Raw genomic sequence first — 27,024 nt, 5'->3', positions numbered from 1 at the left:
GCTCTGTTGTTTTTTGTTTTTTGTTTTCTATTTTTATATTTTCAAGTTAGGGATCTTTTTTCCTGCACTGTTTTAATCTGTTGCTAAGTCTAGCCAGTTGATTCTTTATTTGAGATACTATATTTTTCGTATTTAAAAATCCATTGATTCTTTTTATTTTTTTTAAAGATTTTTATTTATTTGAAAGGGAGAGTGAGCACATAGGCATGCACAAATGGGGGAGGGGCAGTGGAAGAAGGAGAAGCAGACTCCCTGCTGAGCAGGGAGCCCAACCTGGGGCGCCATCCCAGGACCCTGCGATCATGACCTGAGCTGAAGGCAGATGCTTAACTTACTGAGCCACCCAGGCGCTCCCATTGATTCTTTTGAAAATAATTGTCTTTTGTTTTTCTTTAATTCCTTTAACATATTTGGAATATTTTAAAGTTTATGTGTTTAAATATATCATCTCTCTTGGTTCTAGGTCTCTTTCTTTTGTCAGATTTTCCCCCTGTTATCTGTCCTACGTTTCTCCACTTTCTCATGTTTGGTAAGTTTTGACTGACTCTTGGATGTTCCTCACACTGTTGTCTGAATTTTGTTGATTTACTCTGGAGAGATTTTACTTTTGTTTTGGCAGGGTGTTAGATTTCTTGTGGATCTGTTTGAATCTTTTGAGGCTTGGTTTTAAGCTTTGTTTTGGCAAGTCAAATGTAGCCTTTACTCTAGAACTAGTTTAGCACAGCTACTAAATATATAAGTGACGATTCTGATTCATTTTCTACTGATTTCCCCAGGTTTCAATGAAGTCTTTCTCCTTTTTGGTTGGAACTTGCACATCCCCCAGTCTTATGTCATCTCGGAACTTTTGAGCCTGCCTGATCCTTATTCCTTGCCTGGCCTTGTAGAGTTTCACTTTACTTATACACAGCTTTATATTCAAGAAACTGCATTATCAAGTATATGGTAGCATTTAGCCACATTGTGGCTCTTGAGAGCTTGAATTGTGGTTAGTTTGAATTTAAATATGCTGTAAGTATAAAACACACTGAATGTCAGGAACTTATTTTGGAAAAAAAGAATGTAAATACCTGTTTTTTATATCAATTATATCCTGAAATGATAATATTTTGAGCATATTGGGTTAAATGAATTATGTTAAAATTAGTTTTACCTGCTTCATTTTCCTTTAAAATGTGGTTAGAAAATTTAAAATTACATTTTAGATTCATGTTGTTTCTTTTGGGCAGAATTGCCCTAGAAACCTCTCTGTAGATTTCAGGAATGCTTTCTCTTCTTGAGGTCCATCTTCTCTGCTCCTCTGCTCTACAAATTCCCATTATCTCAGCCTTCCCAAATTTCAGTGTCTGTCTCTCTTACTCACTGAGTCCATCATATTCTGCTTGCCTTCCCATTCCTGCACTACCCTCTGGACTCTGCATACAGAATATGTAGGGGACACTTTCGTTTTTCTCAGGTATTACAGTGCTCAGCTGCTTGGTGTCCCGTGTTTTAAAATTATAGCTTTATATATCTGATCAGTTTTCTAGTTGAGTTCATTGGGAGATCGTGTCTGGTACTTAGTTACTATATCATGGTTCGTACCAATCTTTTTAAGGCATGAGTAGTTTGACGCCCATGTGTGAGAGCTGACACTTCCTTGAATTAAAAACACCATTGCTGGTAAACTTAAGTTTTGGTTACAAAATGAAATTAATATTTGAGCAAATATGCACCATTTATTGTGTTTTTATAGACTGGTTTTTTTTTGAGGGGGGTTTGTTTTTTTTATTTTTTGCCTGTTTAATTTTTCCCTTAATCTGGATTGATTTTAAAAGCTGTTTTAATATAGAAACCTCTTTTCTTTGACACTGCATTATGCTCAGGGCAGAGGTATCCAGTGAAATTGGTAAGTTCAAACATAAAGCAGAAATTTTCTTCATGATTACATTGAGGTTTTTTTGTTTTTGTTTTTTTTTTTTATCAAGACTAGTGGAGATGCTTAGGATTTTAGGCCCTTAAGACTTGAAACTAGGAATGTTAATATCATGTCAGGAGCACTTTGTTTCATTTTGCTTTCTAATTTATTGGCATTCACTGATTAAGCACATAATTAACAAGCTAATATAGCAAGAGACGGCATTACGGAGCAAATTATCTTGGGTCATTCAGGTTTTCAGGTATCATCAGCAGTTGTATTAGGTGTTATCTATTTGCTTCGTAAAATGTAGTTGAGATATTTGAAGAGTTTGAATCACAGTCATTTCATTTAAACCTTCTTGTTAATATGGAAAACTAGAAGTTGATAGTAACTTGTGCCACAATATAAACTGTGATATTTGACATTTAACTGTTATTGAAATGATAGTGTCTTCAATGTTTTCATTTGTTTCAGAGTACTTCTTTAAAAGTTTTTTTTTTTAAATGACCTATCCATGTGATTTTTGTGATATTGCCTTGTGTAATTTTTAGTTCTCTTTAATTATCATATAGAAACTTAAAACATTTTAAAAATTATTGAGAAATTGTGTTTATCATTTTTGTTCACAGCAGATACCTGTTATTTATCAGGGTATATGTCATATGTAGGTATTGATATACTGAAGCTGCTCAAATGTATCAGTCCTCTGAGACTGAGATTTGCTTTTCTGTCTTTTGAATCCATTGCTTTAGTATGCATTCAGTTTTTCACATATTTAATTCATTTAACAAAAGCATGAACTGGGGGCACCTGAGTGGCTCAGTTGGTTGAGCATCTGCTCAGGACTCAGGTCATGTTCTTGGAGTCCTGGGATTGAGCCCCATGTTGGGCTCCCCGCTCAGCAGGGAATCTGCTTCTTCCTATCCTTCTTCCCCTCCCTCTGCCTCTCTCTCTCTCAAATAAATAAATATATAAAATCTTTAAAAAAAAAAAAAAGCATGAACTGAACTGTGGTTGTGCATAGCTGTTAAAAGCATGTCTGGGTTCGACATGAGAGACGATGGACTCTGAAAAACAAACTGAGGGTTCTAGAGGGGAGGGGGGTGGGCGGATGGGTTAGCCTGGTGGTGGGTATTGAGGAGGGCACATTCTGCATGGAGCACTGGGTGTTATGCACAAACAATGAATCATGGAACACTTCATCTAGATCTAATGATGTAATGTATGGGGATTAACATAAGAATAAAAAAAAAAAGAGAAAAAAAAAAAAAGCATGTCTGGGTTCAAATGCTGGCTTCACCACTTTACTAACTTAACTATGTGACCTTGGCAGGAACCTTCTTAGTATTTCAGTTTCCTTTTGAGGGTAATAGTGAGATTATTGTTCGCTTTACCTTTGTTGATGCATGTAAAGCATAGTATACTGGTTAGCATATGGTAAATACTGCTGTTATAGTTGCTCTTATTATCTCATTAGATCTTTTTCAAATCTTAATCCCCTATGATAGTACTTACTTCCCTGGTCTATTTTTTGTTTATTAAGGACTTTGTGTAACTGCTGTATATATTACACATTCCTTATTCATTGTGTGATGTAGGTTCCCCCACTAGAATGTAAGCTTCATGAGGTCAGTCATACATATAGGGACTGATCCCTAGCACCTAGAAAAATGTCTGGAATATATTGGATACTCAGTAAATATTTTCCGAATGGACTATATTGAATTCTGTTCCAGATGTTAACTACATATTGGGGATATAAAAATGAATGAAGTTCTTTTTCTAAAAAAAGCATAAAGTATAGAAGAGACTCATACTTACAAAACTAAGTATAATTTTACCCCCCCACACACCCCCTCCCACCTCCTGGAAGTGATTGTGATGGTAAGAGTATTCTTGAGGTTGCTGTCCCAGAAGGTGCCATTAACTGGGGAAGATTGTTTAAGAGATGGGGGAACACTGTTTCCAGCAGAGGTAAAAACTTGAACAGAATTACAAAGCTTGACAGTTTGGGCAATGGCTTGTAGTCCAGGTTAACAACAATGTAGATTGATTAGAAGTAGAGGGACTGGGTGACTTGGTTGGGTGTCTGACTCTTGATTTTGGCTCAGGTCATGATATTAGGGTGCTGGAATCGGCCCATTTTGGGTTCTACGCTGGGTGTGGAGCCTGCTTAGGATTCTCTGTCTCCCTTACCCTTTGCTACCCTCCCACCCACTTGCTCATATGTGTGCATGCTCTCTCTCTTAAAAAAAAAAAAAGGTAGGGGGAGCTAGCTAGGTGGTTGGTTGGGATCAGATTTGGGAGTAATAGTAATTGGAGGTACAGGTGGTTTAGCTCTTGCCTGGACAGAAGCAATGAGATTTGGAGCTTTAATATGTGAAATTTAATAATAACTGGATGTAGCACTAACATTTTAGTTTTATTTTGAAGGTGAGAGTGTGGTTCATTATAGATTATTATAAAATAATTTGATTTTTAGAATATTTCTGTTTAGAAATTATTTGAGAACTGTGTACCTGTGTACAAAACACAAGTTGTCAGTAACAGTTCCTTTATAGAACTGAGAATGAATTTTTGATGTAAGAAAATATACCAGGATGTATCACATTTGTGTTTATTTATTTTTTTTTTTAAGATTTTATTTGTAGAGAGAGCGAGCGCAGGAGTGCACAAGCAGGGGAAATAGCAGGCTGAGGGAGAAGGAGGCTCCCTCCTGAGCAAGGAGCCGATGCTGGACTTGATCCCAGGAGCCTGGGATCAGGACCCCAGCCCAAGGCAGATGCTTAACTGACTGAGCCACCCAGGTGCTCCTCAAATTTGTGTTTAATTGGTTATTTACTGTGCGTCAAATTGCTAAACTTTAATTCCTTCTGTGACACACAAAGCTGGTATTAAAATACATTTTGAGTTTAGTTTAGATCAAGAACCCATGAAAAACAGTTTCACTTTGAATTACTGGTTTTTAGAAGTTGGTAGTGAAACTGTATTTAAGGAGCTTTTTTTCTTTTCTACATTTCAGTTTAATTAGATTAAAAGCTGAAATTGGCTTTTTAAAGCAAGGTCTTTTTAACCTTGCAGAAAAAGCTTATTTTTGTATGTCTTAAAGTTCAGGCTTTTAATACTTAATTCATTAATACAAAAAGAATATTTGGCAATTTGTGTTTTTTCCTCCCCTCTAGAGGTGTTGATTTGAAATAGAAATAAAATTACAGTATCACAATAATTAATATTGCTGAATCAGATTCAAAAGACTCTTATTTCCATGGAGAAATTACCATTTTTATTTGTTGTGGCAGATTTACTTGGGAGTTGGTAGAATTATCCAGTCATGCAATTCTAAATTATTGGATTAACATCATAATTGGTCCTGGCCAATCTGGGTGAGGAAGGTGGGGGGTGAGGGGGGCGCTTTTACCATCTTTTTACCTAAATGCCTTACTACTATTGCAAGCAAACTGGATTATTCTTTGTGTACTGATCCATTGGTTAGTATTTACAAATGTTCCTTTTTTTAATATGAATGATTGACATCAGTTTTATGTTCATTTTGGGGGTCTTATGTTCATTATTTTCATTTCATTGTTACCTTTAAAAGATAGTGAAAGCTATAAGCATACATATTGTATTTGAATACAAACATATTTTATGGCAATGCAAATCACTGACCCTCTGACAATTTTCTTTTCTAAATGTGAACATAATACAGTGAATACTTTCAATTATTTTAGCAAAGTGTACTTTCAGTAGGCTGTGTGTACCAGGTAAATATAAAGCATATCATGTGATATAGAGGGTAGGAAGATGGGACCTAGGAAGCCAATTTGTGAATCTAGGAGTATATAGAATATTACTGAACATTTAAGTAATACTTCCTGAAAAAACAGATTAGTGACATTAGAAATTTTCCATTGGTTAACATTATGTTTTTATTAGGCAAATACCACAAATGACTTTTAAAAATTTATTTTCCTATTCAGCAAGTATTTGTGGAGCTATCTGCCAGGCATAGTGTTGAGAGTTGGAATTTATAAAGACAAAATATATATTTAATTCTGTTTTAAAGTTAAGAACACTTGCTAACCCATCTCATTTTCTTTTCTTTAGGAATTGCATTTTGTGAAAAAGGAACAAAGAAGAATTTTCTGCAAGGATCATATTAAGTGCACTTTTTTGCTGATACATCATTTCTAGTAAGACATTTTTCATTTTTCTGTGTTATGAAGTAAATAAACACAATGGAAATTTTTTCCTTTTTTAAAAATCAGACTGTATTGTTAGCTTGAATAGTAGTCTTTTTGGAGTTTATTTTGGGGTTTAATGTAGATTAATTAAGGAAATTTGTAAAGTCCACATGAAGTGCATTCTGTTGTATACTGACAGTTTCTCGTATATTTTGTCTGATATTGCTAAGATAATTCTAACTTTTTCATCTTTCTCACTTCATCTTCCATATCATTTACCCTTATTTAAAAAAAGAGGGCTGCCTGGGTGGCTCAGTTGGTTAAGCGTCTGCCTTCAGCTCAGGTCATGATCCTAGGGTTCTGGGATCGAGCCCTGCATCAGGCTCCCTGCTCAGTGGGAAGCCTGCTTCTCCCTCTCCCACGGCTTGTGTTCCCTCTCTTGCTGTGTCTCTCTTTGTCAAATAAATAAAAATCTTTAAAAAAAAAATCGAAAGTAAGTAGTCCATGTTTACTGTGACAATAGATGGGAGAAAGTGCAGATTTGAGGGCATGAGTTAGATATAAGCTGAGAAAGATTTTCAGATGAAAGATGAAGTGGACAAATATTTCTTGAAATACCTTAGGAAGGGTCAAAGAAAAAAATTAAGCAGAGTTAGGAGATTTTTTAAAAATGTAGACTTATGTTTGTAACTTGAATTTGCCACCTTAAATCATAGGTGCATATTTGCAAAGCCCCTGAGTGGGCTATTTGACTTAAAAACTTACAATGGTCTAGGTTAATGGTTCCAATTTGTAAGATGTATAGTCCTCTTCAAAAGTTTATGTGTTTTAGGTTAACATTAACATTTTAAATATTAGATATTGATTGTGCTTGATGATGGTATCAGTAGAAAATGGGAGTGGTACTTGACATTTATTTTTTTACTTGTTTTAAGAACAGTTCTATTTAACATAAAGTGTAAATTTTTTTAAGTGGTATTAAAAACTTAACTTACAAAATGGGTTATTTGTTAAAGTACTTTATTCTGATACCAGTTTCTTTTTGAAAATTTTTTATTTTTAAATTTTTATTTTATTTTTTTGAGAGGGAGGGGGAGAGAGAGAGTAAGGAAGAGAGAGGGGAAGGGAGGGAAGGATTGGGGAGGGGCAGAGGGAAGCGGGAGAGAGAGAGAATCTTAAGCAGGCTCCACGCCCAGTGCAGAGCCCAATGTGAGGCTCTATCTCACAACCCTGAGATCATGATCTAAGCCGAAATCAAGAGTCGGATGCTTAACAGACTGAGCCACTCAGGCACCCCATGGTACCAGTTTCTTATGATTATATATTTTTCTTTTAAAACTTTGACAGAGGAAGAGCCCATTTTATGATATCTTTCAGTTTGGGGAACTAGGAGAAAATGCATTATTTTTTCAATTGAAGCAAAGCATCCTTCAGTCCAGAACTTGTATACACACAGGCAGGATGGGAATAATAGAGTCTAATGCCCATTTTTAAATATAAACCTTGGTTAGTGTTCTGTAAATTTTTGAATATTTGTTTTTTCTCTTTATCTTATTTACATTTCTTTTGTCCACTAACTGTTCAAAACTAAGTGATTTGAGGTAAGCACTATAGGAATTTAGCCATTTTGATGCCCATAGTTCAGAACTCTGCACCTTCTGTGAACCTCAGGGATGGCTGAGGGCATAACTTTAGCTGTTATATTTTGGGTCCTGTTTAAACTTAAAGGAATCCTTTATGATGTTGCTTCCACTGGACTCTATGTCTATGCATCCATAGACATATGTCTTATTCTTCATGGCAGGCTTCTATGAGGGTTGTGTTTGAGTTAATAACTACTTGCTTAGGAGTTACTGTGAGTACTTAGATGGGAAGTGCTTTCCTTTTGAATAGATTCATGTGTTGACTGAAGAGCTTCAGGTTAGGAGTTTTCCCTACAATTCTGCCCTAATTTGGGGTAGAAACTGGGGAGGCTGGTACAGGGATTGGGAAAATTTTTTCTACCTTTTTTCCTTTCCCTTGTGTCTTGGAACTGCATTGGACTCTTATATTTTAGGTGTGTGATCCACTTTTGAGTTAACTTTTGTATATGGCGTGAGGTAAGGGATAAGATTTATTTCTTTGCATATGAAAATCAAATTTTTCCAGAAGCAATTTTGAAAATATTGTATTTTTCCCTGTTGAATTACCTTGGTACCTTTGTGGAAAATCAACTGATCATTATATGTGGGTCATTTTTAGGACTTTTTCATTTTATTGATCTGTATATCTATGTATGACAATACTGCACTGTCTTAATGATTACCGTAGCTTTGTAGCAAGTCTTAAAATCAGGTAGTGTACATCCTCCACCTTTGTTCTTCTATTTCAAAATTGTTTTTCTACTCTGCATTCTTTCCATTTCTTTCTATGTATTTTAGAATCAGCTTGACAGTTTTTACAAAACTTAATGAGATTTCAATTGTGAATGCTTTTATCCTAGAGGCTACACTGAGGAGAATTGACCTGCTAAGGATGTTGAGTCTTCTGATACATGAACTTGGTACCTTTCTCTGTTGTCTTTAGTTTTTCTTAGAGTTTTCAATATAAACATATTACACCTATTTTGTTAAGTTGATCTCTATTTTATATTTTTATGTTATTGTAAGTGGTAATGTAAAGAAAGTCAGTTTTCAGGTGTTTGTATGTAGACTTATAATTGATTTTTGTATTAAACTTTGTAATTTGTGATTCTGCCAAGCTCATTATTAGTTCTAGTAACACTTTTTTTTTTTTTTTTTTTTTTTTGACAGAGAGAGAGAGTACAAGCCAGGGGGAATGGCAGGCAGAGGGAGAGGGGAGAAGCAGGCTCCCTGGTCAGCAGGGAGCCCAATGTGGGGCTCGATCCCAGGACCCCGGGACCATGACCATGACCAAAGGCAGACACTTAACTGTCTGAGCCACCCAGGCGCCCCTCTAGTAACATTTTTTAAAAAGATTTATTTATTTTAGAGAGAGAGCAAGACAGAAAGAGGCACAAGTGGGAGGGGCAGAGGGAGGGGGGAGAGACTGTACTTAGTAAGACATGGGGCTTCATCTCATGACCCTAAGATCACCACCTGAGCCGAAACCAAGAATCGGATGCTTAACCAGCTGCACCACCCAGGCTCCCCATTCTAGTGGCATTTTTTATAGTTCTTCAAATGTTCTGTGTAGACCATCATCTTGTCTGTGAATAAAGACTCCCTTAAATTTTTTATCCTTTAATTTTTTTGCTTGCTTTACTGCACTGCCTAGTAGTCCCAGTGCAATGTTGAATAGAAGTGGTGAGCTAACATTCTTGCCTTACTCCTGATGTTAGGTCAAAAATATTCACTTTTTCACCACTAAGTATTATGTTAACTATAGATTTTTAACAGATACCCTTTCTGAGATTAAGTTCTATTCATAGCTTGCTGAGATTTTTTTTCTAATTGTGAATGGGTATTGAATTTTTATCAAACAGTTTTTCTGCATCTATTGAGATGATCAGGTTTTTTTTTTTCTCTCTTATCTATTAATGTAGTTAGTTATGTTGATTTTTTTTTGAATACCAAACTAAGGAATCTTGCATTTCTGAGATAATCTCTGCTTGGTCATGACTTGTTATACTTTATATATTGCTGGATTAATTTGCTAAAATTTAGTTAACTTTTTTTTCATCTGTGCTCATAGTAGCTATTGGTTTGTAGTTTTTTTACAATGTTTTGTCTGGCTTTTGTATCTGGATAAGAGTGAGTTGGAAAGATTTCCTCTTCTGGAAAAGTTTCCATGCATGTGGTGTTTTTGCTTAATTGTTTGGTAGAATTCACTAATGAAGACCTCTGGGTTTGGAGTTTCTTTGTGGGAAGGTTTTATTATTTTTTTTAAAGATTTTATTTACTTATTTGACAGAGGGAGAAAGAACGAGCAGGGGGAGTGGCAGGCAGAGGGGGAAGCAGGCTTCGGGCTGAGCAAGGAGCCTGATGCAAGACTCAATCCCAGAACCCTGGGATCATGACCTGAGCTGAAGGCAGACACTTAACCGACTGAGCCACCCAGGCGTCCCTCTGGGAAGGTTTTAAACTATGAACTCAATTTCTTTGATTTGGGCTATTCAGATTTATTGTAATTCTTCTTAAATAAGCTTCAGTTGTTTGTGTCTTTCAAGTAAATTTGTCCATTTCAGGTAAATTGTCATTTATTGGCATAAAGTTGCATATTATAATCCCTACTCTTTTTAATGTTTGAAGGATTTATAGTGATATCCCCTCCTTTGTTCTGGTATTAGAGATTTTCCTTCTTTTTCTAAAGGAGCAATTATTAGTTAAAATTTTCCTTTTTCTGCATTTTTATAAAGTTTTGTGTTCATTTACACAGAGTTCAAAGAATTCTTAAATTCCTTTGTGATTTTTTTGACCTATTTAATTGTCAAATATTTGGCTAATTTTTTAGTTATGCTTCTCTATTTTTTTTTTAAGATTTTATTTATTTATTTGACAGAGAGAGAGAACTCACACAAGCAGGGTGAGAGGGAGAAGTAGGCTCCCCACTGAGCAGAGAGCCCGACGGACATGGGGTTTGATCCCAGGACCCTGGGATCATGACCTGAGCCAAAGGTAGATGCTTGACCGACTGAACCACCCAGGCGCCCTGTTTCTCTTTGTTTTTAATTTAATTATGTTGTGGTCCAAGAACATATTTTTTGTATTTATTATGAAGTGCATAATGTTATTTGTGTTAGTGAATGTTTTGTGCGCACTTAAGAAGAACGTGTATTGTGCTGTTGTAGAGTAGAACTTTCTAAAAATGTTAATTAGGTCAAATTGGTTGATAGTGTCTTTCAAAATTTATCCCTCTGATTTTCTGTTTGTTTCAGTAATTGCTGAGAGAGGAGTGTGGAATCTTCAGCTTTAATTGTGGACTTTCTCCTTTCACTTCTTGGTTCATGTATTTTGGAAGCTCTAATATTAGTTGCATGCATATTTAATTTTCTTCTGTTTTCTTGATGAATTGGGTTCTGTATCTTGAGATGTCCCTCTTTATCTTTGGTAATACGTTGTGAAATCCTTTCTGAAATAGCTTACATAGTTTCTGATACAAAGTGTGCTGTTTTTCTTACTCTGCACGACCCCGCCCCTGACCCTGATGTAATTTTTCTATTTTCTTTGACTGGTCTAAGACTTTTTCAGTGATTGTGTTTTAGTCATTTGATTATGATGTGCCTTAGTATGGTTTTCTTTGAGAAGATCCTTCTTAGGTTTCCTTGAGTTTTTTTAACCAAATTTGGAAAAATACTGGCACTGTTTCTTCAAATATCTGACCCCAGAGTTGGTTACTTGTTTTTTGAGGTGGGGGAGAGAATTTTATACATTTGATATTGTCTCTTACAGCATTTGTACTTTTTTTTCTCTTTTTTCTTTTTGGATGGTTAATATTGTCATATTTCTAGGTTCACTGATCTTTTCTTCTGCAATATATTATCTTTTCTTACTCTCATCCAGTGTGTTTTTTATTTCTGATAATTATTTTTTATCTCTGGTAGTTTTATTTCTCCCATTTCTCTTCTTATCATGTTACTGTTTTCCTTTACCTGTTTTAACATTTAGAGCTTATTTATAATCATTGTTTTAATGCCCTCATCTGTTAATTCCATTAACTTTATCATTCCTGAGTATCTTTATATTGATTGACTCTTTTCTTAGTATGGGGTACATTTCCTGTTTCTTTCCATTCCCTGTAATTTTTGTTTGGATGCTGGACGTTGTGGTGTGAGATTGTTGAGTGAAGAAGTTTTTTGTATTATTTTACATAGTGGTGAGCTTTGTGTTTGTATTCATATAAGTTACTTGGTATCAGCTGAATCCTTCTGAGGTGTTCTTGTTTGTTTTTAAAGCTTTGTCAGCATTGATCCAGAACATTCTTTATATAGGGTTAATTTAGTTGCCCATTAAGGTTTTATTTTTCTGAATGTTAAAATCTATGCACATTTGAGGCTTATTCTCGATTTAATCCTAACCAATATTATAAAATTTTTATTAGTTTGTTTTCATTTTGTGTTTTGAAGGAAATTTTTTGGCCCAAGAATAGCTTAGGTAGTATTGCAAAAGCAGAAGGATTTTCTTTCCTCAAAACTTATAAATCTACAATAATTACTTTCATGAAATAATGCCAGAAGGATAAACAAAAGAAATAAAGAGCTTGGAAGAGGACCAGTGTGTATGTACATGGATGCATGCTTTATGACAAAACTGGCACTGTAGAGTAGTAGGGAAAGAATTATTTAACAGATGATACTAGAACAATTGGTGATCCATACAGAAAAAAAATGACTCATCTTCCATACCACAGGCAAAAATCAAGTTAAGATTAATTTGTACATCTCAGTGTCAAAGGCTAAACTATAAACCTTAGAGGCTAGTATAAGAATATGTTCATGATCTTCTGACAGGTAAAGATTTCTTTAAAAGAAATAAAATCCACTAATATAAATAAAACAGTTGATACATTTTATGACCTTAAAATTAAGAAATTGTATTCTTGTCGGGCGCCTGGGTGGCTCAGTCATTAGCGTCTGCCTTCGGCTCAGGTCATGATCCCAGGGTCCTGGGATCAAGTCCCACATCGGGCTCCCTGCTCGTCAGGAAGCCTGCTTCTCCCTCTCCCACTCCCCCTGCTTGTGTTCCTGCTCTCGCTATCTCTCTCTCTCTCTCTCTCTGTCAAATAAATAAATAAAATCTTTAAAAAAAAAAGAAATTTTATTCTTGTCAAGTTACTAATAGCATAGTGAGGGAAGCCAGAGTGGAAGAACATATTTACAATATGTGTAACAGACAAAATGTATGTATGTATCAATGTTCAAAGCACTTTTACAAATCAGTATGACAGAAACAATAGAAAAATGACAAGAGACATGAAAAGACACTTCATAAAAGAAATCCAGATATGCACGAAACATAAGAAAAATGTATTTAACCTCATTAGTAACATGAGAAATATAAATTAAAACTGAAGAGGCTTCATCATAAACCACCGGAGTGGCTAAAATTAAAAAAGAGATGGACAGTACAAGTTTTGGAGAGGATGTTAAGTTATGAGAACTCATTAAACACTGCTGGTGGGAATGTATATTATTACAACCACTTTAGGAAACACTTTAATATTTGCATACCCTCTGACCCAGTAATTTCTTTCCATGGGTATATCCCTGAGAGTAATGCATGAACATGTGCACTAAGAGATGTGTTAATAACATTGGTAGCAGCGGTATTTGTAATAGCTTCAAACTCATTACATTGTTCATCAACAGTTGACTGAATAAATAAAATTGTGATCTATTCATATAACGCAGTACTTTTCAACCATAAAAGTGGTTGAAGTACAGCTACATGCTGCACGGTGAAATTTGCAAACACGTTTCTCAAAAGAAGCCAGGAACAAAGAATTCATAATTTGTGATTCCATTTATGTAAAATAAGATCAAAACACGCAAAAATATAGCAGGTAAATGTATACATTTTATGTTTATGAACAATTACATGTTAGCACCAAAAATGCCAATTCCTAAATTCCATTGCATGCCTGTCCGCATTTCTGAATTCTTTTCCATAATCATTAAGAAATTTTCTGATTCTGAGTATGATGGTATATCCCAAATCATATTCATCTTTATAAATAAAGATACAACAGCATTTATGTATAGGTTTGATTCAGATGAAATAAGGTTAAAAGTTTTCAATTATGTGTAGTATTTGAATCATAAAATAGAGAATTGATGACAAAATCCATGTTTATACAGGGTATAATTATTGGCAAAGCAGTTTTTCCGGAAATCATTATGACGGCCTGAAAAGTTTTTGGAATATCTGCATTTTACAAATGAAGGGAATGTTAATATGGAGAGTAAGTTGGTGGTGATAGACTAGAACCTCATTTTCATTTCCACACCTTGTTTTAACTGTGTCTTTTATTTCTCTTCCATGTCCCGTGTGAAGACAGGACATTGCTCTTATGTAGGTGTAATTAATCTGGGAATGAATGGTTATGTGTGGTTGGGCTTTAATCTTAATAAGGGTAGTTTACAAAGTCTCTTTTCTTTTTTTTTTTTTTTTAAGATTTTATCCATTTATTTGAGAGAGAGAGAGAATGAGAGACAGAGAGCATGAGAGGGGGGAGGGTCAGAGGGAGAAGCAGACTCCCCGCCGAGCAGGGAACCTGACGCGGGACTTGATCCAGGGACTCCAGGATCATGACCTGAGCTGAAGGCAGTCGCTTAACCAACTGAGCCACCCAGGCGCCCCACAAAGTCTCTTTTCTAATAGTGATTTTAATAATATTGAGCCTATCTGTAAGGAGCCGAGGATGCTCTCTGGTTTTATTCTCATAATTTTCTGTAGGAGTTTGAGCTATATTTTTGCTCCACTTCGTAGAATTGAGTGAGGTAGTGAGGAAGTGAGTCACTGAAAATCACGTGACAATTCATTGGTATATCTAGAAATAAAAACAAATTTTATAGACTGGTCTGATAAAATTTTTTTAAGTTATAGTATCTTTTTAGTTAGTATTTGGAGTATTTATCATGGTTAATAATTTATATCATTTTAAAATAATAGTATTTCTTGCTTTAAGGAAGCATAGTTTCACAATTTAGAAAATCTTACTTCCAGTTGCCGTCAAACTTACTTAATTTCTGTAGTGAATTTAAGATGCTTAAGTGACCAGTATTTGTAATCAGTACACCATTTTTAGCACTTTATTACGTATTATGTAAAACAAGGTCTGTTATTTCTCTAATAGGAATAGGCTCTGAACATTTTATTCCTAAGCTTCTCAAATTTTTTTTTTTTTTTTTTTTAAAGATTTTATTTATTTATTCATGAGAGACAGAGACAGAGAGAGAGAGGCAGAGGGAGAAGCAGGCTCCCAAGGAGCAGGAAGCCCGATGCGGGACTCGATCCCAGGACCCTGAGATCATGACCTGAGCCGAAGGCAGACGCTTAACCATCTGAGCCACCCAGGCGCCCGCTTCTCAAATTTTTTAGTATTTTGCTTTAAAATGTCTCTAATCCAAAAGTATAGGATCAAAACATATAAAAATATATAACCTGTTATTAATCAAAGAAATCCAAATTAAGATAAATGCCATATTTAAATCACTCTTTAGATTTTTACATGACTTCTCTCCTCCCCCAACCTATTTATGATTTATTCTATTGATGATTTTACCTAAACATTCTAAATAAACACATAGTAAGCAGTGATATTGTGGTGGTACGATTTTAAGTAGGGGCACCAATATTCTGTATTTCAATTGTCTTAACTTTCTTACAAGTAGTTAGTTATTTGGAGGTGTCATAGCCAGGCCACAGCTAGTTTTTACAAAGCTAGAAAAAGGTTCGTCTCCCAGTTTTTGGTGGATGCTGCCCTCTGTGAGCATTCAGTGCTTAGAAGGTAGAGAACAAATTGGATTTCAGTCCCCATTTGCGCTCTCTTGGCCACTCACTCATGTACAAGGTACAACCTCTGCATTGTTCATAGTGGCCTTGAATCATAATGATTTCTTGCCTTTCTTTTGAAAGGTTTATAGCATTAGAATTTGCAGGTCAGAATATGTCATAATACCCACAGAATTCTTCAAGCAATCCCTTTTCTAGTTGGTCAGGGATTATTTTCTCAATGTGGTCTGTACTTTTGTTGATCTTATTTCTTTAATGAGATGTTAGTATTTTTGAATTTTACCTAAAATTTATAACAATTTACTATACGTCAACTTTATAAAATTAGGTGTGAATGTTTGTAGGGTACATTCTGCCTTTGTGAAAGTTACATACAACGATACAGCTGCATTTTCAAGCAGTGACCATGAATGTATAAGCTCTATATTTGAACTAAAGTTTGTTTTCCTTGTTGAATCATTTCTTTAAATAGTGACTAATGGCCGTTATTGCGTTCATACAACATATCATTGTATTTTTAAAATGTGTAATTAGATACAACATGTACAATTCTGGCTGAAATGGAATGCTTTAGTCATTTTCCATAAAACAGTAGTTTAATGATAGTCTTAAATTAATTTAGAATTTGAATTTTTGCCTGGATTTAATTGTTTGTAAGCACTAATGAAAGCATCCTATTTTAGAGGGAACAAAGGAGAATGTTCTTATATTAAAAGTAACTGAAAGATAATTCCATAAGGTCAAAAACCTCTGATTGCATTAAAAATTAACAGTAAGATAGTTTCCTCCAAGGTTGTGTGGCAAACTTATTGTTACAGTATGAGTGATTTTTTTTTGTGTGTATTTTGTAAGGGAATATATATAGGGCATTGTATGTGTGCGTGCGTGTATGTGTGTGTGTGTGTGTGTGTAATGTAGTTGCATTGGCCAATAATGACATTGGGATTAAAATTATTTGACATTGCTTGATTCTGGTTTTTCAAAAAGCTCTTTTAGCAAAGTGGGTACCCGGTAGGGTTTCTTGCTTGTTTAGATCAGTTTTTTTCCCTGTTTTAGTAGATCATAATTAAAAGATCCATGGTATTTATACTTAAATACAGTTAACTTTTCTAATTACTTTTTAAAATATCATTGAAAGTTCTTGGTATCAAGAATGATGTAGAATGTTAGCAGTGAAATCTGTAAATGAAATTAAGCAGTTCTATTTATAATAGCATCAAAAGAATAAAATACTTAGGAGTAAATTTAACAAAAGAAGTGTAACCCCTGTACACAAAAACTACAAAACATCATTGAAAGAAATTAAAGAAGACCTAAATAAATGCAAAGACAGGAGATTACTGTATTTATGGATTGGAAGACTTAAGATTGCAGTACTCCCCAAACAGATTCAATGACATAGAGTTACCATATGACCCGTCAGTTCTGCTCCTAGCTATATATCCAAGAGAACTGAAAACATGTCCACACACACATACATGTTCATAGCAGCATTATTTATAATAGAGTGGAAACAACCCAGATTTCCATCAGCTGTTGAATGGATAAATGAAATGTGGTATTTCATAAAATACAGTATTATTCAGCCAAAAGAGGAGCGAGGTACTGATAATACTTAACACAGATGAACTTTGAAAACATTATGCTGAGTAAAAGAAGACACAAAAGTCTTCATATTGTAGGATTCCATTTATTTGAAATATCTCAAATAGGCAAATCCATAGAGAGGCAGAAAGTAATTGCCAGGAGTTGTGGAGAGGGAGGAGTGAGGAATGATTGTTGTTTCTTTTTTTGGTTTCAAATTCTTTTTCTTTCTTTCTTTCTTTCTTTCTTTCTTTCTTTCTTTCTTTCTTTCTTTCTTCCTTCCTTCCTTCCTTCCTTCCTTCCTTCCTTCCTTCCTTCCTTCCTTCCTTCCTTCCTTCCTTCCTTCTTTCTTTTCTTCTCTTTCTTTTCTTCTCTTTCTTTTTTTTTTTTTTTTAATTTCCCCAGTAGATTTTGTGTGTGTGTTGTGTGGTTTTGTTTTGTTTTGTTTTAAATTGTTAATGGGCATTGAGTTTCTTTTGGGGATGACAGAAATATTCTAGAATTAGATAGTGGGGATGGTTGTAACTTTGAATATAGTAAGACAAATTCTGATTTGTATACTTTAAAAAGGTGAGTTTTATGACATGTGAATTATACTCAATTTAAAAAAAATTACATAGAAATGAAAAGAGTGGCCTACTTCTGATCTAATATATTATCAAACCAGGATGTTTTTGAGAGTGAGGGGTATCACTCAGTAATTACTCCTGCACAATACACATAAAGCTGGCTGTCCCAGTTAAACCAGTATGTATGTTCTCCCTGCTTTTTGGCGTGTGTAAACTATTTTTCCCCCTCATTGAAGAAATAAGAAGAATATAAAATTCTTCTAGTATCCTTCTTTATCAAATGTGGGAAAAAAGAAAAAGATTAAGAAAGCCATGTAATTCAAAGAAATGGGAGAGGAGGTATTTCTTAATGAAAATGAGTATTAATGTGTGTGTTAAGTGCAGTGTGTAAATCTAATACACTTAGGAGTTTACTCATTTATGTAATTTTGTCACTTCACTCTCACACATAGCCAATCATTGTTTGAATGAATAAGGAGTTTTGTGTTGTAATATAATAAAACAGCTTCTCTGAATTAGAGTTGTATATCATAATCTGTGGAGCTTTTAAAAATTATTCTTGCTTGGACATTAGTGTCAATTATGATTTGATAGTTTTATTGTGGGGGTAGGGTAAGTTCATGCATGCAGAATATGTTTTAGCTCTTCCAGTTGTATCTAGTATTCATTTAAATTGAGAACTGCTACATTAAATCAATGAGTTTTATTGATCCATTAAAATATATAATAATTATTGTTCTGTGCATAAAGAATAAGCAGCAGTGTAGCAGCTGAGAGAATCTCATTCTAACTACACTCATCTACCATCTCCTCTTCTCCTGGGCCAGCCCTGTGTGTTGGTAATCCAGAAATTGTGATTCTTTTAATTCTCTCAAGCATTGAGATGGGAGGAATCTTATTTATTTATTTATTTAGGTCACCTTGAAGCAGGAGGAGTAGTGGGAAGTAGACAGAAGCTGCAGTTCCTTTGCAAATGTTGAAAATCTATCTTTGGTAGGCAGGGAAGGCCTTGTATCATCATCATTGTATAGAATAGGAGGGCTTGAGAGAGAGATTTTAGGGGGTCAGAACTCTCTAAGTTGGCTGAGAACTGCCCATGGCCTTTGTATTTTGACAGGCCATTGTAATGGCAAGTAAATTGGTCTCTGTTGTTGGAACTGGGGGAGGACACAGTGTAACCTGTGGTTCTTTCACCTCCCTAGTTTCTCTTATGCAACCATGCACAGTTTGGCAGAAATTCCCCTAATGCTGCTACTGAAAAGTAGCATAGACTCATGACATTGGAGTTTCATGGCTCCTTGAAGGTTTTGTAATTCAGCTTATTTAATGAGGGATCATGACCATCCAAAGGTGTCCCTGTGACATTTTTACTGAGAGCCTTTCTTTAGCCACTGCCTAAATAGTTACTGTGGTGATGCTATATTGTTATACTATAGATGACATTAGAGCCAGAATTTCACTTCTGTCTCCTGTGATGTTGGAAGAGTACTTGCCATTTTGGTACCCAGTTGCTTCATCTAGGAAGTGGAGCAAATGATAGCTGCCCCACAGGATTATTGTGGCTACTAAATGAATATAGCATACATTGATGTCTAACATAGCTATGGGTATATGTAGCTATTAGGTAAGTGGGTAAGTTACCTTTCCTTTTGCAATTCAGTGAACAGCTGACTAACTTCAAAAGATTGGCTCTTAGAGAGTTTTCATAGCCTGGGGCCTGGAATTTTGCTATATGTTGATTTATTGCATTCATTCATTAACTATGCATCTGTTTATTGAGCATCTGTTTTGGGCTAGGCACTTTGATAGCTGCTGGAGTTATAGGAACAAATACAACATACTTGATCTTCTCCCTCACTGAGCTTACAATTTGGTTGGAGAAAAAAAAATGAAATATTGTAAAGTAATTAATTACAGTTGTGGTAAGTTTCATAAAAGAGAAGTATAATGTGCTCTGAAAGTGTATTAGAAGGAGTCCTAATACAGTTCAGGGGTTAGGGAACATTTTGGATGAAATAATGCTAATACTGAGACATAATGGATCTGTGGAATTTGTAGTAAGGGGAAGTGCTTGGGTTGAGACCTAGCAAGAGATAGGAGGTTGGTAGGTAGTGTGTGTGAAGGCCCTGCAAGCAGAAAGGATTTAGGAGCTTTTTAAGTACAGAAAAGCCTATGCCTGGAAGCTTACTGGGTAACAGGAAGAGTGGCAAGGAATGAGGATGGTGGGTGGAGGCAGGGGCAAGATTAGACAGGGTTCTCTAGGCCATGTTAATAGGGTTTGGACTTTAAGAACAGTGGTAAGTGACATTTGCATTTTAAAATCACTCTAGTGAAAATGGGGAAATTAGATTGGAGAGGAGTAAGAGTGCCTGCTGAGACCAGTTAGCAGACTATTGCAGAACCTAGGCTAGAGATGGCAGTAGCTGTTTCTGGAAGAATATTGTGCTATGACTGGAGATGTGAGTTGGAACAAGATCTTTTAATGGCTTTGATCTTGTAGGACCCTGTAATCAGTGGAGATTTTATAAATGGGAGTGAGTTCAGGACTTTTACCTTGCCCGTACTTGTTAGTGCCTACCTAAAATCCGTGAAAGACAAGCTTAGTATTAACAGTCTAGCTCCTTCTTCAGGATCTGGCTTTGGAATAAGTACTCTTTTTTTCTTTTTTTCAGTAAGCCCTTTGCAGAAGGACTTAGTGTGAGAGGCACGTTCTAAAAACAAAAACAACCAAAAATCACCTATCAGCTACCTTTATTTTTGTGCTATCAGTTGATGTGGAATGTCTTTTGCGTACTGAATGCCTGTAAAGTAATGCTATATTCAAGGTTCTTTTGGTCAGTGGATACACTATTGAGAGCTGTGGCTGTAAGGTTTCTTATTACAGTAAAGAAAAAAAATTCTCACTATGCCAGTAGAACCGTTCTGAAGCATAATTGAAGTTTGATTAATTTGGTTGGATGTGAGAGAATTTTGAAGCAGTCTTATAAGGTACTTTTGAATTTTAGGAAGCAGTGAGTAGCTAAATCATCAAGCTTACTGTTCCACTATCTCCTACTTCATCTTTGTTACAGTCATTTGTTAATTTGCCTTTTATTTTGCATATGATTATGATCTGTGTATATTACAAGAATTGATTGCTCATTTTTAATGCTGGCTTCTGTCATCTAACACTGCTGTTGTTTAGCAGTTTTTAATTGAGGGCTCAGTTCACACATAATCATTTGTAAAGACTATGGTATACACGGTGCCTTTAGGATATCAGAAATAGCTTTCATTAGAACTGCATAGGAAACTTTCGTTTTTAAGGTTATATATGTATTTTTTTTTTTTTAAAGATTTTATTTATTTATTTGAGAGAGAGAATGCGATAGAGAGCGTGAGAGGGGGTAGGGTCAGAGAGAGAAGCAGACTCCCTGCTGAGCAGGGAGCCCGACGTGGGACTCGATCCCGGGACTCCAGGATCATGACCTGAGCCGAAGGCAGTCGCTTAACCAACTGAGCCACCCAGGCGCCCCAGGTTATATATGTATTTTGTCTATATTTATTTACAAAGCATTTTTGTTTCCTATTTCTAGCAGCCTCTGTATCATCTGAGATTTTGACTTAGAAGATTTTGGTCTTACAAACATTTGTCTTTTTTAATGTCTAGAATAAAAATTATAAAATGAAGTGATAAATCAAGGAAAGAATATTTATGATCTGTTATGAAAATAACCTACTTGAAACATTAAAAAAGATCTATAATTTGTTCTTTGGGAACAGATTATAATTAACTCTTAAACTGTGTGCATGTATGTATCAGGTAGGATGCTTTCTTTGCAAGTACCACAGAGGCTAACCGAAACAGTAAGAGTTTTACCATCCTGTCTAACAAGAAATTCAAAGTTAGGTTGGTTCCATGGTTGCTCAGCTTGGGTCCCTCTTCTGTCTTTTCTCTGTCATTTTTGTATTTTACTCTTTCATTCTAAATTTATTTATTTAGTTGTCCTTTCCAGTAGCATAGTCTCTTAGCAATACATGATTGACCTACACTGTGGGTTGAAAAAGGCAATAATCAGTAATAGACTTCTTTGCTCTGGATTGTTCCTAGCTTATTTTGTTTCATCTTTTATTTTCATTGTTGAAATTGAAGGAATATGAATTGTCTCCTAAGTATCTAACAATGTTCATTTTTAAGTTAAACATCTACATCAAGGAAAATGAACATTCCACTATCTCCTACTTCATTAAGGCAGTAGCAGTCAGATGTGAGAGTCAGGGGTAAATCCGAAATGTATTTCAAATGAAGAAATGGTATAATCTAATGATACATGGATGACAAACTGGATATTTAGGGGTGCCTGGGTGGCTCAGTCGTTAAGCGTCTGCCTTCGGCTCAGGTCATGATCCCAGGGTCCTGGGATCGAGCCCCGCATCCGGCTCTCTGCTCAGCGGGAAGCCTGCTTCTCCCTCTCCCGCTCCCCCTGCTTGTGTTCCCTCTCTCGCTGTGTCTCTGTCAAATAAATAAATAAAATCTTAAAAAAAAACAACAACAAAAAAACCCCTGGATATTTAATAAAGATAAGAGTTAAGAAAAAAAAAAAAGGCATAGAGAATAACGAGTGTTTCTCTCTGTAGTCAGAAGTAATAAAGAATCCTATCAATAAATCCAGTCCATTTATTGTAATGTCTGTGGTATAAAAGGAAAACATGTTAAAAAGAGTAAATACTCTTGATGAAAATCCAATATATTTAAATAATGAACTTTCAGGGGAAATTAAGAGATGATTCTTCGTTTCATAAAAGAGAACCACAGGTTCCTCCTGAATAGCTAGTTCTTCCTCTCATTATAAATGCAAATTTCTTATAGGTTTATAATATCTGATGAATTTCTCTAAATATCTTATTAAATTAGCAGAATTTGAGATTGATCTTTTGTGTGCTTCTCAACCCCCCATTTTTGACTCCTTTGCCTTTTAGATTTTCCATAGCTGGCAGCCAAGCCTGTGTTGCTGTCATTAATTTTATGATCAAATAGGTACTTGGAGGTGGAATCAGTTGAGTAATAAGTATAATTTTTTAAGCACGTGATATGTGCCAAGTGCTGAACAGTTACTTTATTTGACCGATTCTCATAGAGCCCTGTGTGAAGTGTATTATTTACATTTTATAGATTTGAAAACTAAGGGTAAGAGAATTTTACTTGATCGTAGCCCACAGTCCTGTATCTAGTAAACAGCTCTGATGTCTGAAAAGTGGAGAACATTTTGTGTTTGTGTGTCACCAAGAAGGCCTCTCTCATATCTTTTGTATTATCCCTCTAGGCTTTCTTGTGAGCATGTAGAACAGGTCCATGGAAAAGAACACGTTCCCCTTTGTCTGCATTTTCTAGAGATTCTAAACTAACTCACTCACTCAGCCTTTACGAATACTTTAAAATATGAGCTAGTTTCTTAGCAGCTTTTGTGGTAACATCCTATTTGTCCCATGTTCTGGCAGAGGTGAATCAGTTCATGTGTACTATCTGCTGAGAGAGTTTTGTCATCCTGTGGAATTCCATTCATGTGGTTGCCCTGCAACCTCAGGGTTTTGATACACTTAAGAAAAGTTATGCTTGTGTAGGCTATATGAGTCTTTTTGTTAGGATAGGAGCAATGTTATCTTTTTTTTTTTTAAGAGAGAGTGTGCATGTGTGTGCACATGGTGGGAGGGGGGGTGCAGCAGAGGGAGAGAGAGAATCTTAAGCAGGCTCTGTGCTAAGTGTGGAGCTGATGCCAGAGATCATGACCTGAGCCGAAATCAAGAGTCAAATGTTTAACTGACTGAGCCACCCAGGCACCCCAGGAGCAATGTTACCTTGAGGCATTTTAAGATTCTTAGCTGAAGTTGTATGAAGTGAATTTTTCTTTAGTAGCTAGACTTTAAAATCCTTTCTTGTATAAAATTGAGAATTTCAAAAAACGTATTGATTAGGTGACTTGCTCTCATTGGTAATTAATGTTAAGTGCACATTTTCTTAAGTACATAATACTGTTTTAGGTAGGGTTTGGGTTTAAACTTTAATTTTCTGGAGGTATGCAGTCAAATTAGTTGAAATTCCAAGAATCACATCTTTTAATGATAGAAATATAATGGAAATATAACAAAATTTCTTGGAATGCATTTGTTCTTAATTAATTATATAAAATAATCTTTCTACCCTATAAAGAATAAATTGTTGTCTTGATTTCATTTAGTAATGAAAGGCTGGACTCAGAGGAGTCTTCCTTCTGTTTATAATGGCCACAGACTTGTTAATAAAACGATGCAGGGTAAAGTTTTTTGTTCTCTGATTGTTTTACATTCTGTGTCTATAGAAAACAATGATTCATAACTTGGGATGCTATATAGAGCTAGAATATTCTTTATGGGCATGTGTATGTGTCTACTATTGTCTCTATGCTTTGATATGTTTACTATATTGTTTTCCACATGTAACTAAACACTTGAAGTTTTATTCCTTACCCTTGGCTGTTCTGAAAATACATTTCTGTCTAATGGTAGTCCATATAATTACCTTATCAGATACACAGAGCAGATTTCACTGAATTTGAAGAATTATTTTCTTTATGATCTTCTGTGTCTTTCTGTCTGGAAATCTAATTGTCTTGAAAATACGCAAAGCTTTTATCTTTTGGGGATTGTCCTTCTCTCTGAGAATATTATTGAAAATGAGATCCTTGCTTGCATAAATGTCGTTTAAAATATTTTGTATGATGCCTTTATCAGTCCCACTTCTGTTCCTGACCAGCTTTGGGATTTGGGGTGTGCTTCCTGTTGTCTCTGGCTGCAGTTTACTTATGTGTAACCAAAAGAGATTGGGATCCATGTCTGTTTCTAATTATTGGACATTAAACATTATAAAGTAAAATGAGGATTTAGGAAAAAAATGTTTAATGCAGATGAATATTATTTACATAACTCTTATGGGTGATTTTCTGTTAATGCAGTCAAAGATGGGAAAATTTCCCCCATATTCCTGGTTAGATGTCACTGGAAAGTAGTAATGCTTGTTTTCTTGCCTCTAAATATTGACGATTGTCACTTTTTTTTGTTGCACTTTATACCTGCAATTTTTATTTATAATTAATTTTTTTTTTAACTAACCAACACAGACTTTTGCAATGGCAAAGAAATGGCAACTATGAAATTGTTATTGTATTCTTACTATGTGGAGAGAACAGATCCTTTCCTTGAGTTGCAAAACACTTAATACTGTGAGAAAGACATCGGAGAGGTACATTGTAGAGCTATTACACTTGATTTGAGAGGATTTGGAAAAGTTGATGGAGGATTTTTTAACCCTTTGCAGCATTTTGTTGTTTCCCTAAAAGTGTGAAAGAAATTTTCTGCAGAAGAAAACACTATCTTATTTGTCTGTTGAAGTCAAGTTGATGAAGCATATTTTTTTTTCTTAATAATTATATCTTTAATAACTCTTTGGATGTCCTTCAACTTTCCTCACTATCATTTCAGTGATGATTTATGTTGTCTAATAGTATTCCCAAAGATACAATTAATCTTTGTTCAGCAGAGATTATATTCTTCAGATGATACTGTAGATTTCATTTTTAGAAGTGTTTTATAAATATTAATTAGAATTGTGGAATGTTAGAGCTGAAATACTGGCTAGCATTTATAGGACACTTTATATGTGCTTGGTACTCTAATAAGGATTTTATAGATATCACTGCATTTATTCTTATGAATACACTTAATGATACATATGTTATTATCCTTGGTTTATTTAGTTTGGCATAGAGAAGTCAAATGACATTTCCAAGGTCACACAATTAATAGCAAAAGCAGAATAAAACTATTGATGTCTTCCCATCCCATTTAAAATAAAGTCCATATATCTCCTGCTTGCTTCTCCAGTATCATCTTTTCTCATTTTCCTACAAATGCCTTCCTTGTGCCCTAGCCCAGGCATTCTAACTCCTTAGGGTTTTTTATGTTGTTTTTTTAATTCCATATCCTTTTCTTTGATACCATGTGCCCTCTATCCCAGTAGACATATTAACAAACCTGAAATCAAACAAACCAATAAAACAAACACTTAACTCCTCCCTCCTTCACTGTTTGTAAATGATGTACATTTGACCCTTGAACATTACAGGTTTGAAATGTGTGGGTCCACTTAATACATGGATTTTATTTTATAAATACAGTGTAGTTCCATAAATGTATTTTCTTTTCCTTATGTTTTCCTTCATAACCTTTTCTTTTCTCTAGCTTACTTTATTGTAAGAATATAGTAGTATAATACATGTAACGTACAAAATGTGTATTAACTTTATATTATCGGTAAGGCTACAGGTCAGCAGTAGGCTATTAGTAAAGTTTTGGGGAAACAAAAGTTCTACATGTATATTTTCGACTGCATGGTGGAGGGAGGGGTTAGGCTTCCCTAACCCTTAGGTTGTTCAAGGGTCAACTTAAGTCTGGCACTGAATGTAACACTGTATTGATGTTTATTTACATGGCTCTCTTGAAGGTGGAAAGATTTTTTAAAAAATTCATCTTTGTTTCTTTAGTATTTAGCATAGTGTCTAGTACTTATTTGCTAGTTATGTGGTTTTTGGGCTGAACTTTGTGGCTTTGAGACTGTTACTTCTAAACCTTAGTTTCTTTTGTCTGTAAAAAAATAATTTGGACTAGAATGTCTGCTCTTCTTTTCCTTTTTAAAATTCAAAACTTGAGGAGCCTGGGTCACGTGTTTGGTTGAGTGTCCGACTCTTGGTTTCAGCTCAGGTCATGATTTCAGGGTCATGAGATTGAGCCCTACGCCAGGCTCCGCTCAGCGTGGGGGCTGCTTGAGTTTCTCTCTCCCTCGCTCTCTCTCTCTAAAATAAATAAATCTTTTAAAAAAGTAAACATGTGGGCGCCTGGTGGCTCAGTTGGTTAAGCGACTGCCTTCGGCTCAGATCATGATCCTGGAGTTCCAGGATCGAGTCCCGCATCGGGCTACCTGCTCAGCAGGGAGTCTGCTTCTCCCTCTCCCGCTCCCCCCTCTTGTGCTCTTTCTCTCTCACTCTGTCTCTCAAATAAATAAATAAATAAATAAAATCTTAAAAAAAAAATTAAAAAGTAAACATGAGCTTTTTATATTGATTTTATAAAATTAAAAATGTCAAGCTTTTGGTTTTAAGTCTTTCATAGTGTTATTTTAATAAATAATAGACTTTATAGTGAAATTCAGTGGAAAAAATGAAGATGATCTCTATGAACTGTTAAATGAAAAACAGAATATATGTGAGAAAAGCAAAGTTGCAGAAGAGTAAATATAGTATGTTACTTTTGTGTAAGAGAAGACA

At 35.2% G+C, this 27,024-nt stretch overlaps 1 protein-coding gene across 6 annotated transcripts in view; it reads left to right on the top strand.

The window, feature by feature from the left end:
• Positions 1 to 27,024, top strand: part of MEF2A (myocyte enhancer factor 2A) — a 175,887-nt gene that overhangs the window by 33,976 nt on the left and 114,887 nt on the right. For 4 of the 6 annotated variants that reach the window (XM_035024029.1, XM_035024034.1, XM_035024032.1 and 1 more), the window contains exon 2: positions 6,008 to 6,093. The gene's annotated coding sequence lies outside the window, so the exon portion shown is untranslated. Of the gene's footprint in view, positions 1 to 6,007; positions 6,094 to 7,402; positions 8,627 to 27,024 lie in introns of those variants that run through there. The other 2 variants (XM_035024030.1, XM_035024031.1) reach the window with 2 other exon arrangements.

The sequence above is a fragment of the Mirounga leonina genome, unplaced genomic scaffold (assembly GCF_011800145.1).
Source record: "Mirounga leonina isolate KUSES-001 unplaced genomic scaffold, KU_Mleo_1.0 Mir_178, whole genome shotgun sequence".
Classification (NCBI taxonomy): Eukaryota; Metazoa; Chordata; class Mammalia; order Carnivora; family Phocidae; genus Mirounga; species Mirounga leonina.
Note: the sequence above shows the minus strand (reverse complement) of the source record. Positions and strands in the feature narration are given on the sequence as shown.